Consider the following 13,435-nt stretch of genomic DNA (forward strand, 5'->3'; position numbering starts at 1 on the left):
AAAGAAGGAAAAGGGGATTATTACACAATGGTTTTTTGGAGTTCAGATTGCCAGTAAGATATAATTATAAAAGGATGTGAATGTAAGAAAATGGTCTTAAAGTGAATCAAAAAAAGGAAAAAAATCTGAAAAAGAAATTGAAAAACCAAGCATCATAGATTTTTACACACTTTTTTTCGGTATTGACCATCAAACAGGGCAGGAAATAATAATTGACAAGCTTAAGCAGCTATGGATTATGTAACATACTGAATAAATGGACTTCTACATCCAACAATTAGAGAACACATATTTTTATCAAATGAGCCTAAGACATTACAAAAAGTAATCATATAGTGTAACAATAAAAATTTCTAAGCACAGATATCAAACGGAACTTGTTCTCTAAACACAATGTGAAATTAAGTTGAAAGAAACAATGGGTACCTTTTAAAAAGTTCACATATCAAAACTATTCCTAAACAATTAATGGGTCAATATAAATTATAAGGAAATTTAAAACAGAAATGAATAACAAAAAAATCTCACAAAATCCAGATGACACAACACAAAATGTGTTTCCAAAAAATTGTATAGCTTTTAAGTGTTCATTTTAGAAAACCAAAAAGGGTATAAATGAGTGAACCAAGTGTTCATATTAGACTAATAAAAGAACAATAGAGGGACCTTTGACCCACTGGCAGGACAGGCCCAGCAACCCGAGGAGGGGCAGAACCACCCCATGCACCTGCAAGGTAGGCGGACCTGCGACCCACTGGCAGAACAGGACCAGAGGCCTGCCAGTGTGGTAGACACATTGCCCCGGTTGGGGGAGGGGCAGAGCCGCCGCACACCTGCAAGGTAGGTGGACCTGCGACCACCAACAGAACAGGCCCAGCGGCCTGCGGAGGGGCAGAGCTGTTGCCCACGCCTGCAAGGTAGGCAGAACTGCGACCACCGACAGAACAGGCCCAGTGGCCCACAGAGGGGCAGAGCCGGTGCCTGCGCCTGCAAGGTAGATGGACCTGCTACCAACTGGCAGAACAGGCCCAGTGGCCTGCCGGCATGGTAGGCACATTGCCCCAATTGGAGAAGGGGCACAGCCGCTGCGCCTGCGAGGGAGACTTTGCAACTATACAAGAGCAATATAAATATATAGGGGGAAAATTCAATAACACAACAGTTTCACTAAGCAGAAAGAAACGCGAACAGTATGAAAAGACAAGAAAGGACCACAAGCAATGCAGGTCAACTCAACGTTAGAAGAGGTAATATCTGCAGCAGATGGAATGTCAGATAAAGAATTCAGGATATACATGCTTCAGATGATCTGGAGTCTTTCAACTTGAAAAGAACATAGACAGCTCAGCAAGACTGTTAAGAAACCAGGAGCAGAACATCCAAGAAATATGGGATAACATAAAGAGACCAAACTTAAGAGTCATTGGGATAAGGAAGGTATAGAGGTCCAAACCAAAGGAATGAACAATCTATTCAATGAAATAATACAAGAAAACTTCCCAGACTTGAAGAATGAGACAGAATCCCAAATCCTAGAAGCCTACAGGACACCGAATGTGCAAAATCATAACAGATCCACACCTAGACACATTATAATGAAGATGCCCAACATACAGAATAAGGAGAGAATTTTAAAAGCTACAAGAGAAAGGAAGCAGATTACATTTAGGGGTAAACCAATCAGGATAACAGCTGATCTTTCAACACAGACTCTGAAAGCTAGAAGATCCTGGAATAACATATTTCAAACAATGAAAGAAAATGGGTTCCAACCAAGAATTGTGTATCCAGCGAAATTAAGCTTCAGATTGGAAGATGAAATTAAAACCTTCCAGGATAAACAAAAGTTAAAAGAATTTGCAGCTAGAAAACCATCTCTCCAAAAAATCCTCAGCAAAACATTACAGGAAGAGGAAATGGAAAATAACAATGAAAACCAACAGTGGGAGGTAGTACAGTAAAGGGGGGAAAATAATCAAAGAGGAAAACAAACCATGTTTAGTAACATAAATAAACAAATATGGCTGAAGAACAACCCATATCTCAATAATAACCCTAAATGTTAATGACTTAAACTCATCAATTAAGAGACACAGGCTAGTAGAATGGATCACAAAACAAGATCCAACAATATGCTGCCTACAGGAGACACATTTGATAGGAAAAGACATACATAGACTTAAGGTGAAAGGTTGGGAAAAATCCTATCACTCATATGGACTTCGGAAACAAGCAGGAGTGTCCATACTCATATCAAATAAAATAGATTTCAAGCCAAAGTTAATCAAAAAGGATAAAGAGGGACACTACATACTGCTCAAGGGAACCATACACCAACAAGACATAACAATCATAAATATATATGCCCCATACAATGGTGCAGCTATGTACATCAAACAAACTCTTCTCAAGTTCAAGAGTCTAATAGACCACCATACGATAATCATGGGAGACTTCAAACACCTCTCTCACCACTGGACAGATCTTCCAAACAAAAGTTGAATAAAGAAACTATAGAACTCAATAACACAATTAATAACCTAGATTAACATTAAACAGGGGTGAGAGGTGGGAGGGAAAAAGAAAGAGAAGGGAAATTGCATGGAAATGAAAGGAGACCTCATGGTTATACAAAATTACATACAAGAGGAAGTGAGGGGAAAGGGGAAAAAAAATAAAGGGGAGAAATGAATTACAGTAGATGGGGTAGAGAGAGAAGATAGGAGGGGAGGGGATGGGGAATAATAGAGTATAGGAAAGGCAGCAGAATACAACAGACACTAGTATAGCAATATGCAAAACAGTGGATGTGTAACTGATGTGATGCTGCAATCTGTATACGGGGTAAAAATTGGAGTTCATAACCCACTTGAATCAAAGTGTGAAATATGATATGTCAAGAACTATGTAATGTTTTGAACAACCAACAATAAAAATTAAAGGATAAATAAATAAATAAATAAAAAGAAAAATAGAGGGCTGGGGTTGTGGCACAGCAGTAGAGTGCTTGCCACCCATGTGGGAGACCCTGGGTTCGATCCTCAGCACCACATAAAAAAAGTAAATGAATAAAATAAAGGTATTATGTCTAACTACAAATAAAAAATAAATATTAAAAAAGGAACAATACATACACCCAAAGAAAGGAAAAGGACATGAAGAATAAACAAAAAATCAATGAAAAGTACAACAAAGATCCATTTAAAACACACACATACATACACACAGCAATTAAACAAGTGAAAGGCCCTCAGCCAACAGCCAATTAAGCAAACAGGAACCTAGTTTTTAGTCTGCCAGGATTCTATCATGCCCCTTCCTACTAGACAGCTCAGTTTTGTCAAAGCATGTACCATCAGCTCCCATTTCTAGTGAATCACCACTACTGTGCTTCCATATATGTGCTGTTCACTTTTCCAGCCTTTAATCCCTGCAGCACAGCCCTTTAATGCCTTGCAGGTGACATCTCTAAGGGATTTAATACGGACCATCACTTTTTCCAAGCTTCCAAGAGTCACTGCAGTAGTAATATTAGAACTGGCTCCAGCAGGCTTTGCCGGGGTTTTAACTGCCGTGGCACTGAAGAATGTTCCCATACTTAACAAAGCTTTGGCTTTGATGTGGACCAAAATTAAAGCTTCACAATATTCATGTTGCTTAATGATACAAAATTTTCTGAGAAATGTGTTGTCTGATGATTTTTATGTCATGCAAACATTATACAGTGTATTAACACAAACCTAAATAGTATTCCTACTACACATCTAAGTTACCTGAAACATAGAGTATTGCTCCTAGGGTACAAACCTGAATAGCATGTTACTATACTGAATACTGTAGGCAACTGTATCAATGCTACATCTTTGTGCTTCTAAACTTCTCTAAACATGGAAAAGGTATGCTAAAAATGTTACAAAATATTTTTTTTTTAAATGGTACACCTGTTTAGGGCACATACCATGAATGGAGTAAGCAATACTGAAAGCTGCTCTGATTAAGTCAATGAGTGTGTGGTAAGTGAATGCGAAGACCTAGAACATTACTGTACACTCCTGTAAATTTTATAAACACTAAACACTTAGGCCACATTAAATTTATGAAAAGTATTTCTCTTTCTTCAATAATAAATTAATAATAGCTTACTGGGCAAATTTTTTAAATATTTTACTCTTTTGTAATACTTATAATTTTTTTAATATTATACTCTTTTGTAATACTTTCATACTATTATACAACTGTATGAAAGCATTTTCTTTCCTTATACCTTTACTTCTCTAAGCTTTTTTTAATTAAATTTTTCTTTGTAATTTTTTTTAGTTGTAAATGGACACAATATATTTTATTTATTTATTAATTTCATGTGGTGCTGATGATCAAACTAGTGCCTCACATGTGCTAGGTGAGTGCACTACCACGGAGCCACAACCCGAGTCCTCTTTTTAATTTTTAAAGTTTGTTAGTTTAGAAAAGTGTTGCTGGGCACAGTGGCACATCCCTGTAATCCTAGCAGCTCAGGAGGTTGAGACAGGAGGATCCCAAGTTCAAAGCCAACCTCAGCAATGACGAGACTCGGTGAGACCCTGTCGCTAAATAAAATTACAAACACATTGTTTGCCTAGGCCAACAATGAGTGACAATATTACTGTATTCTACCTACACATCTTTTTAAAATTTTTTTGTAGTTGTAGATAAACAAAAATGTCTTTGTTTATTTACTTATTTTTTTAGAGATAGAGAAAGAGAGAGAATTTTTTAATATTTATTTTTTAGTTTTCATCGGACACAACATCTTTCTTTGTATGTGGTGCCGAGGATCGAACCGGGGGTGCATGCATGCCAGGCGAGCTCACTACCGCTTGAGCCACATCCCCAGTCCCTCTTTATTTTTATGTAGTGCTGAGGATCAAACCCTTTGCTCCACGCATGCTAGGCAGGCGCTCTGTCACTAAACTACAACCCTAGCCCCTACCTCCACATCTTGTCCTACTGGAAGATCCTGAGAGGCAACAAGGTGCACGAAGCTGTCATCTCCTATGATAGTAAGCTTCCTTCTAGAATAGCTCCTAAAGGACTTGCCTACAGCTTTTCTGAAGGAAATGTCAACTCTTCTCTGAAGTATGTCCATGAAGGTTTACTTAATTTGTTTCTCTAATTCATCATATATCTGCTTATAAGCAGAGAAATGTATCACGAATTTCTGTCAACAGAAACTCTTCCTTATTGGTTTCCATGACTTTTAACCTATTTAAAAAAAATTCTTAATGATTTTTCTTTTTTTTGTTTAATATTATTTTTTAGTTGTAGATGGAAACAATACCTTTATGTTGTTTCTTTATTTTTATGTGGTGCTGAGGATCAAACCCAGTGCCTCACACATTGCTAGGCAAGTGCTCTACCACTGAGCCACCATCCCAGCCCCAACTTTGAACTTTTTAAGAGCCTTGCTGAAGTATGCAGAGCCTTCTGCTAAATGCTTCACTAAATTTTCTTGAATATTCTTCTTTTACTTTTCTTGCAGCTTTCTCTTCAACTATGTGTTCACTAGGCAACAGGAATTTTTCAGCTCCATTATAGAACTCATGGGTCGCTGTTATCATACATGTGGTCTGTGCTTGACTAAAATGTAGTTACATAGCACAAACTTAATTTAGTTTGACCCTGAACACACCCCCGCCCCCGCATGAAAAAAAAAATCAAAGTCCTTGAACAAAAAAGACCTGTGTTTTTGTTTGTTTGTTTGTTTTTTTAAGAGAGAGAGAGAAGTTTTCAATATTTATTTTTTAGTTTTCGGTGGACACAACATCTTTATTTTATTTTTATGTAGTGCTGAGGATCGAACCCAGCGCCCCGCGCATGCCAGGTGCGCGTGATACCATTTGAGCCACATCCCCAGCCCTAAAGATCTGTATTCTTTAAGTTGAATGAGATGAGCCGGGCTCAGTGGCACACACCTGTAATTCCAGTGGCTGGGGAGGCTGAGGCAGAATTCCAAGTCCAAGGACAGCCTGGGCAATTTAGTAAGATCCTGTCTCAAAATAAAAAGGGCTGGGGTGGTAGAGTACTTGTTTAGTATGCTTGAGTCCCTGGGTTCAATTATTGCCAGAAAAAGAAAACAGGAAAGAAAAGAAATCCTGTTTCATTTGTTTAAAATTTATCTTCTACTTTAACCCCTTTCTTCCTTTTTAGTTTTTAACTTTTTTTTTCTTTTGCAGTGCTGGAGATCAAACCCAGGGCCTTATACATGGTACGCAAACACTATTCCACTGAGTTACATCCCCCAATCCCTTTTCTTCTCTTCTGTTTCTTCTAATCATACCAATATGTTTTAAGGCAACAGCCCAAGCATTTGTAGTAGAAAGGATATGCACATTAAAGACCTTTAAAGAGATATTCCATAGATCATGAGCAGACTAGAGTTCAACAGGAGTACAAGAAGCCCCACTCAGAACCACAAGCAATCCCACTGACCAAGTGTTCTCTTTAAACTGCTGGCGAGAGTTGTAACTGAAATAAGTAATTGTATGAGAAGACCTAGAAAAACTATTTAAACTGCATACTTCTGTAGGTAGAAGACCTTCCATCATATCCATTAGAATTAAACATACATGACTGATAACTTACATGTCAAAAAAAGGAGTAATTAATTATTATTATGTGGGGGTTAACTAAGTAATTATAATACAATTTTCAAATTTTAGTTCAAATAAGAAAACATTTATGATGTTTTCATTAAGCAGAATTTAAAGATACTATTCTTTCTTTCCTTTATTTATATATATTTAAGTTCTTTCTGTGTGCCAGCAATTCACAGGGGTTATAGGTACAAGAAAGAACAGGACACAGCTCCAGCCTTCAAGGAAATTACATTCTAGGTAAAGGAAACGACAGTAAACAAGAAAACAAAAGTTATATTAGACAGTGGTAAGTGCTATGAGAAGGAATCATGTGAACCAAGAACCAAAAGAAGTACATCTTTAAAAGAACCATGAGGAAGAACATTCCAGAAAATGCAAAAGTTCCTACCTTGGATAAGCATCTGTTCAATAACAACAACAACAAAACCAAAAGACAGTGTCACAGAAGCACTAACTGTAAGGATGCTCTTACATGGGATCAAAATGTGCACAGTCATGATCAATTATCTTAGAGCTGTTGCTTATGTGCAGTGTCATGCAAATGACTGAGACTAAAAGCTAAAAACCAAACACTTTTGGATCTCACCAGCAACCAATGCTCTGCTTCCTATCATTTGTTTCATCACTGCCCTTCAATTATAAAAAGGTTAAATCTACATTTTCATAAAAATTGATGAGAAGGAATAAGTAAAAAAAAGTCTTATCTCCCTTACAAGGAAGATTAATTTTAATATGTAACATTCAGTAAAGCAAAAGATATTAGCAACACTTCCCCTTATGCAAATAACTACATATATTTTGACTGAGTCATATTAAAGTCAGTAAACAAATCATCTACACATCATAACATAAGTATATTCAGAATAATTAAGGTTTCCCTACATGTAAATCCTGCAAATAATTTAGTATCAATGAATTTGCAGTGCAGTTGATTTCTACTGAGAAAAAAAACAAGTATTTATTTGCTTAACTTATCAATAGAAGTTTCAAGCTAATAAATCATTATAATAAATGCTATTAGAAAGATAAACGATTTATTTAAAACAAGAAATGTCTTAAATACACCTAAAAAAATGTAGAAAGTAAAAATGCAGAATAAATATACTTGTAATTCCCAAGCATGAAAACACAAACGGTTTAAGTACTTCATCAATAGTGTTAGAACTAAAATTTCTAACATGAGAATTGACACTTAATTACTGCCAAATACTAACCAGGATTTGTTCCGTTTCTAAGGCTCAGTTGAACAACTGCCAATTTGGAAGCATCAAAACCCCTACAACTTGATATTTCAATAAATATATGTTACACTAAGAAAAACTCCCAGTATAGAAGAACCTATGTATAAATAGATGCAATTTCATTTGTTTCTTTATCAAAGTGACCAGTCAGTATATATATTCCTGCCACTTACAAGACTGAATTGTAATCCTCTGCTCTTATGGTTTCAGGTACTCCACTCAGCTTTTTCCTCCAAAATATTCTAATTTTGTCTCCACTAAAAATTGGCCATGAGAAATCATTCTACTCTTCTAGATGTATTTGTACAAGTGCCACAAGAAACTTTTTAGCAGCTTCAGTATCCACAATTGCTGCTTCACCACTTACATTTAAAGTGACTTAATCCCACAGGACCATGTCTGGCTGTGATGTGTTAGTTTAGCAGCATCAACATTCTGCATTAGCCTGTAATTTCTGACTTGTGGTCTTTTAACTTAATATCATAGACATCTAATGATGCCCAGATTCTGCAATAAATTCAAATTTCTACCAATGTCTCTTATTTATTATGTTCAATTGCACAGTCTGGTACCATAAGGATTCCCAAAACCTTTTCAGGCAATTCACAAAGTTAAAAAGATTTGCCTTTTACAATCTTACTCTTTAACAACTGTAAAGTTTTTCAGAGACTAACTAACATGTGATGACATCACTCTGGTGGCTAATGGAATAAATGTTTGTGGGTTCTTGGTTTTTCAAGAGGTTTTGTTTTTGTTTTAGAATTTTTTAAGGTAACAGATCTAGAGCATCACTGTATTTCTTTTCACAGATTAACTCAGTTTGTTCTCAGTATACCTACCAGATATGCTATTACTAGCAATACCTGCTTAATCTATGAATGACTGTGAAGACATATCTCATTCACATTCTTAGAACAAAAAAGAATCTGGAGCTGGATTTGTAGCTCAGTGGTAGAACATTCGCCAAGCATGGATGGGGCACTGGGTTCCATTCTCAGCACCGCATAAAGAAAACTAAATAGGGGTATTATGTACATCTACAACTAAAAAATATTTTAAAAAAGGAATCACAAAACACTGAATATTGAAGGAGGTAAGAATCCATTGACCTTCTATTAAATCAGATTTACAAAAGTATACAAAAGGATGCCACTCTTTCTATAAAATTGGTTTTGGAAAACAGTTATTTTTTACAAAGAATGTGTTTATGTAACAAATTTGGTACTGAAAAATACAGTTATTATTGTTGTTGTTTAACAAACAATATGCTTATGTAAACATGTATTGAGTTTCTTATAGTTATCTTTAAATGTCTTTCAACTATCTCCATGTTAACTTGTAATATGTAAGTATCAGTAGCTCATAAGAGCATAGGTCCACTACTTTTCACATGTTTAATCATTTGCTTTGTCCTTCAAAACATCTATTATTGAAAAGAAAATAACTTTTCATCTTTTAATTTTTTAAAAAACATTCTCTACTTTGTACTATCAAATTGTGTTATTAGCATTTCACATTCTTACTGCTTTCCCAACTACATAAGACAACTTTCTTAAAAATAAAATACAACTAGGAGACAAAGAAAGCAAATAAAAGTACAGAATGATGAACATAAAAACCAAGAATAAAATGAGTGGTCACTTTAATATATACCATCTTTTGGACTTATGTGGTTTTATGTCTATAAAAAACATCATATGGTGAAACCAGGCACAGTGGCATATGCTTATAATTCCAAGTATTCAAGAGGATTGAAAATTCAAGGCCAGCCTGGGTGATTTAGAGAAACCCTGGCTCAAAATTTAAAATCTGGTGCGGGGGTAGTGGGAGTGAGTGTGGGGGTGGGGGTGGGGTGTAGCTCAGTGGTAAAGTACCCTAGTTCAGTCACAGTGTGCTGGAAATGGGAGACGGATCCGATGAAAATGAGTTAAGAAAATTTTCTATACTTTACATCAATACCTCTCAATTCTGAATTTAAAATATTAGTATAACACAACATATAAGTAACCAGATTTAAATATGCCATAAATCAAATGATGAACTATTATACTGTTTTAATGAAAATAGTTTTATCACTGTTATGGTTGGGATATGAGGTGCCCCCAAAAGCTCCTGTGTTAATGCAGGAAGTTAAATAATTAGATTATGAGAGCTATAACCTAATCTGTAGATTAATCTATTTAATGGATTAATAATCTGAATGGACCGGGTGGTAATTACAGGCAGGTAGGGTATGACTGGAGGATGTGGGTCAAGGGTAGCATGCCTTGAGGGTTATATATTTAGTGCTTGGATCCTCATGCTCTCTCTCTCTGTTTCCCAGTTGCATGAATGGAGCAGATTTTCTTTGCCACAGCCTTCCACCTTCTGCCTTGCTTAGGGCTCAGAGCAATTCAGCCAGCCTACCATAGATATTCATGAAACTCTTGAGACTGTGAGCCAAAATAAACTTTTCCTCCTCTAAATTGTTCCTGTGGAGTGTTTTAATCACAGCAACAAAAACTTAACACAATCACTATCAAGAGTTTCACTGTATTGTTAGTTATTAGAAATGTGGATTACTAACTCTATAATATTCAAACAGTTTAAAAGCCATTATGGAAGATTTTTTCTGGAGATAACACACCAGTTAACCTAAATAAATTATAAAAGCCTTATGGGGGGGAGAAAAAAATTATGATAAATACAAGCAATATTTTCTAATAAAGATAAATGATAATTGAAAAATTAATGTTACTTTTAAAATACATTTCTGAATACAATACAAAGCAATAAAGCACTTTAATTAAAAAACAAGTTTAAACCATACTTAATCATTCATCTTTCTCCCATACTGACAACACCCTTATAGTCTTCAAACACATGAAGCAGTTTATATTTTTTTCCAAATGATAAAACCATTTATCATAATTTCACTATATTTATTGTTAGTCTTTAAAGATAATTTATATTTCCCAACATAGATTAATTACAACAATTTTGCAGAATAAAAATCTACACATTTGAATACAACTATAAAACATAGATAAGTAACAAATATCTACCAACTGTCATTTTAACCCAAAGTAGACATTAATAAATCAAATTGATAATTTTTAAGTTGACCATTATAAATTTATATTTGCAACATTCACAAATTATAAACTAATTTAAACCATACAGCAAGAGTAATAAAATCCAAGTGTTTGACTAATAAGCACACTTTTAAGTGAACTAACATTTCTGGAATCTCTCATAATTCTAGGCAGTAGACCAGATATTTCACGTACATTCTCTTGCTTTATCATCACAATTATGACAACAACAGGTGTCATATCCTCAATTTTGCCAATGAGGAAAACAAAAATCTGAGATGTCACACAACTAATGAGTAGCAGAGCTAAGACTAAAATAAAAACAAATTCTAATGAAATAAAATTGAAGAAATGAAAATGTTTAAAGATTACTTTTTCAGCTTTGCGCAGTGGCAGTATCGTAGCCAATGAGGTTTATCCGAGGCGCGATTATTGCTAATTAAAGATTACTTTTTTTTTAAATTAGTACCAGAGTACTTAACCCAGAGTACTGGACCCAGAGTACTTAACCACTAGGCCACATTCCCAGTCCTTTTAATATTTTATTTAGAGACAGGGTCTTGCTGAGCTGCTTAGGGCCTCTCTAAGTTGCTGAGGCTGGCTTTGAACTCTTGATCCTCCTGCTCAGCCTCCTGAGTGCTGGGATTACAGGTTGTGCACCACTACACCTGACTCTAAAATGACTACCACTTCCAATCATTCTTTGTTCCCATAACAGGATCGAAATTTGTTTGGGGTAACCTATCATGCCAAACTTCTTAAGTTTCCAGTAGTGCCAACTATAACTTCAACTGTGGGAATAGTATGGAACCCAAGCCAAACAAACCGCATAAAACCACAACTGTTCTGGAGCCTCTAGAACAGGTGCAAAAAAGTAGTAAGGATATAAAAGCTTATTAGCTGATGGCAGCTACCAATACCTAGGAACCAATACCTAGGAAAATAGAGCTAACAGTTAAAGAGTATCCAAATGATATATGTGTGTGTGTGTGTGTATGTATAGACACATGTATGTGTATACATATACATACACAGACACACACACATACATATACTTTTTTGTTTGGTTGGTTGGTGTTTTTGTTGTTATTGTTTTTAAGTTTGAGACATGGTCCCCCTAAGTTGCTTAGGCCTCACTAAATTGTTCAGGTTGGCATCAAATTTACAATCCTCCTTCCTCAACCTCCCAAGCCACTGGGATAACAGGCATATGCCAACATGTCCAGTCAAATAACATTATTGGAATCACTGTGCCAAGCTTCTCCTGAAATTAACATACTAGGATTGTTTTAGTTGTGTGACCAAACAAATTTCCATTTGTTTAAGCCAGTCTGAGTTGGGGTTTCTATCACTTGTACAATACCCGTATCAATAAAAATGTAATGGTGTAAATCTTCTCCAGAAACTAAACAATACATTTAGTCAGTAAAAAAAAAAAAGGGAGAGGGGCATTTGCAATATTTCAAAAACTTAAATGGAATTATGCACTGTCCTAAAATAAGGTCACTACAGCTTAATAAAACATCAAGTTTCTTCTGATTCAATAACTTCAACATAGAAATTTCAGTAATCGTTTTAATATGAGTTCTAAGTGGAAATGTATTTTTATATATAATCTTCAATTTAAAATTAAAAAGAAATAATTACTTTTACAATATTGTTTATTTGGTGAACAAACTGCTTTAAAACAAATCTCAGTGCAAATTTTTTAAATGATCACTGGAGAAAATATTGAGAACTACAATATTACTTTGAAATATACTCAAAACAATTTACATGTTTAATATATAATACATTCTTAACTAACCTCTTAATTTGTGACTGCCTTTCTTACCCTAAGGCTACTCAGCCTCCAAAAACTTTAAATAACAGTCTAAGCTAATGGCACCACCTAGTGTCTTACATTGGTCACTATCTATCTGACTCATTGTCTTTTGACTTCTAATGCTGAAGGACACTGGTCAGTGTCTTCTGGCATAGTTGTTCTGTCTTGAATAATTCTTCCAGTAGCCACTTATTTCACTTTTATATATACTTCTTCCTAAGTTTCTTTCTCTCATCCCTTTCTCACCAATTGTCCAGTTATTTTATGAACAACTATTTAAATGCTCTTGATCTTTGCCAGGTACTTTGTACTTAACCTATATTACTGCAAGCAATTTGTACAACTAATTCACCTGCCCTAGATCACAGATCACTGAATAAACAGTATGACTTCAAAACTCATTTACTTAATTACTACCCATAGGTCCATGTTGTTTTTAAAAGAAAAAAAATATTTTCATACCATGGCCAAACCACAAATCTAAATTATAAAATTGGTGACAAATGAATCACATCTTTGAAAGACATAACACTAAAAGTGAAATTTGATTTTTAAAAAATTAGGCTCTGCCTACCACCTGAAAGCGTCTAAAAGTTGACTTTCTAGAAGTTATTGGTTTTGTGCACTCTTTGGTAGTAATTAAGCTGAGTTTTCCTCAAA

The 13,435-nt window shown here is 35.2% G+C and overlaps 1 protein-coding gene and 1 pseudogene across 7 annotated transcripts in view; one reads left to right on the plus strand and one right to left on the minus strand.

Moving 5' to 3' along the window:
- Positions 1 to 13,435, minus strand: part of Adk (adenosine kinase) — a 459,652-nt gene that overhangs the window by 350,127 nt on the left and 96,090 nt on the right. The gene's annotated exons all lie outside the window — the stretch shown is intronic.
- Positions 11,329 to 11,444, plus strand: LOC120886035 (U4 spliceosomal RNA; annotated as a pseudogene).

Source organism: Ictidomys tridecemlineatus, chromosome 1 (genome assembly GCF_052094955.1).
Source record: "Ictidomys tridecemlineatus isolate mIctTri1 chromosome 1, mIctTri1.hap1, whole genome shotgun sequence".
NCBI lineage: Eukaryota > Metazoa > Chordata > Mammalia > Rodentia > Sciuridae > Ictidomys > Ictidomys tridecemlineatus.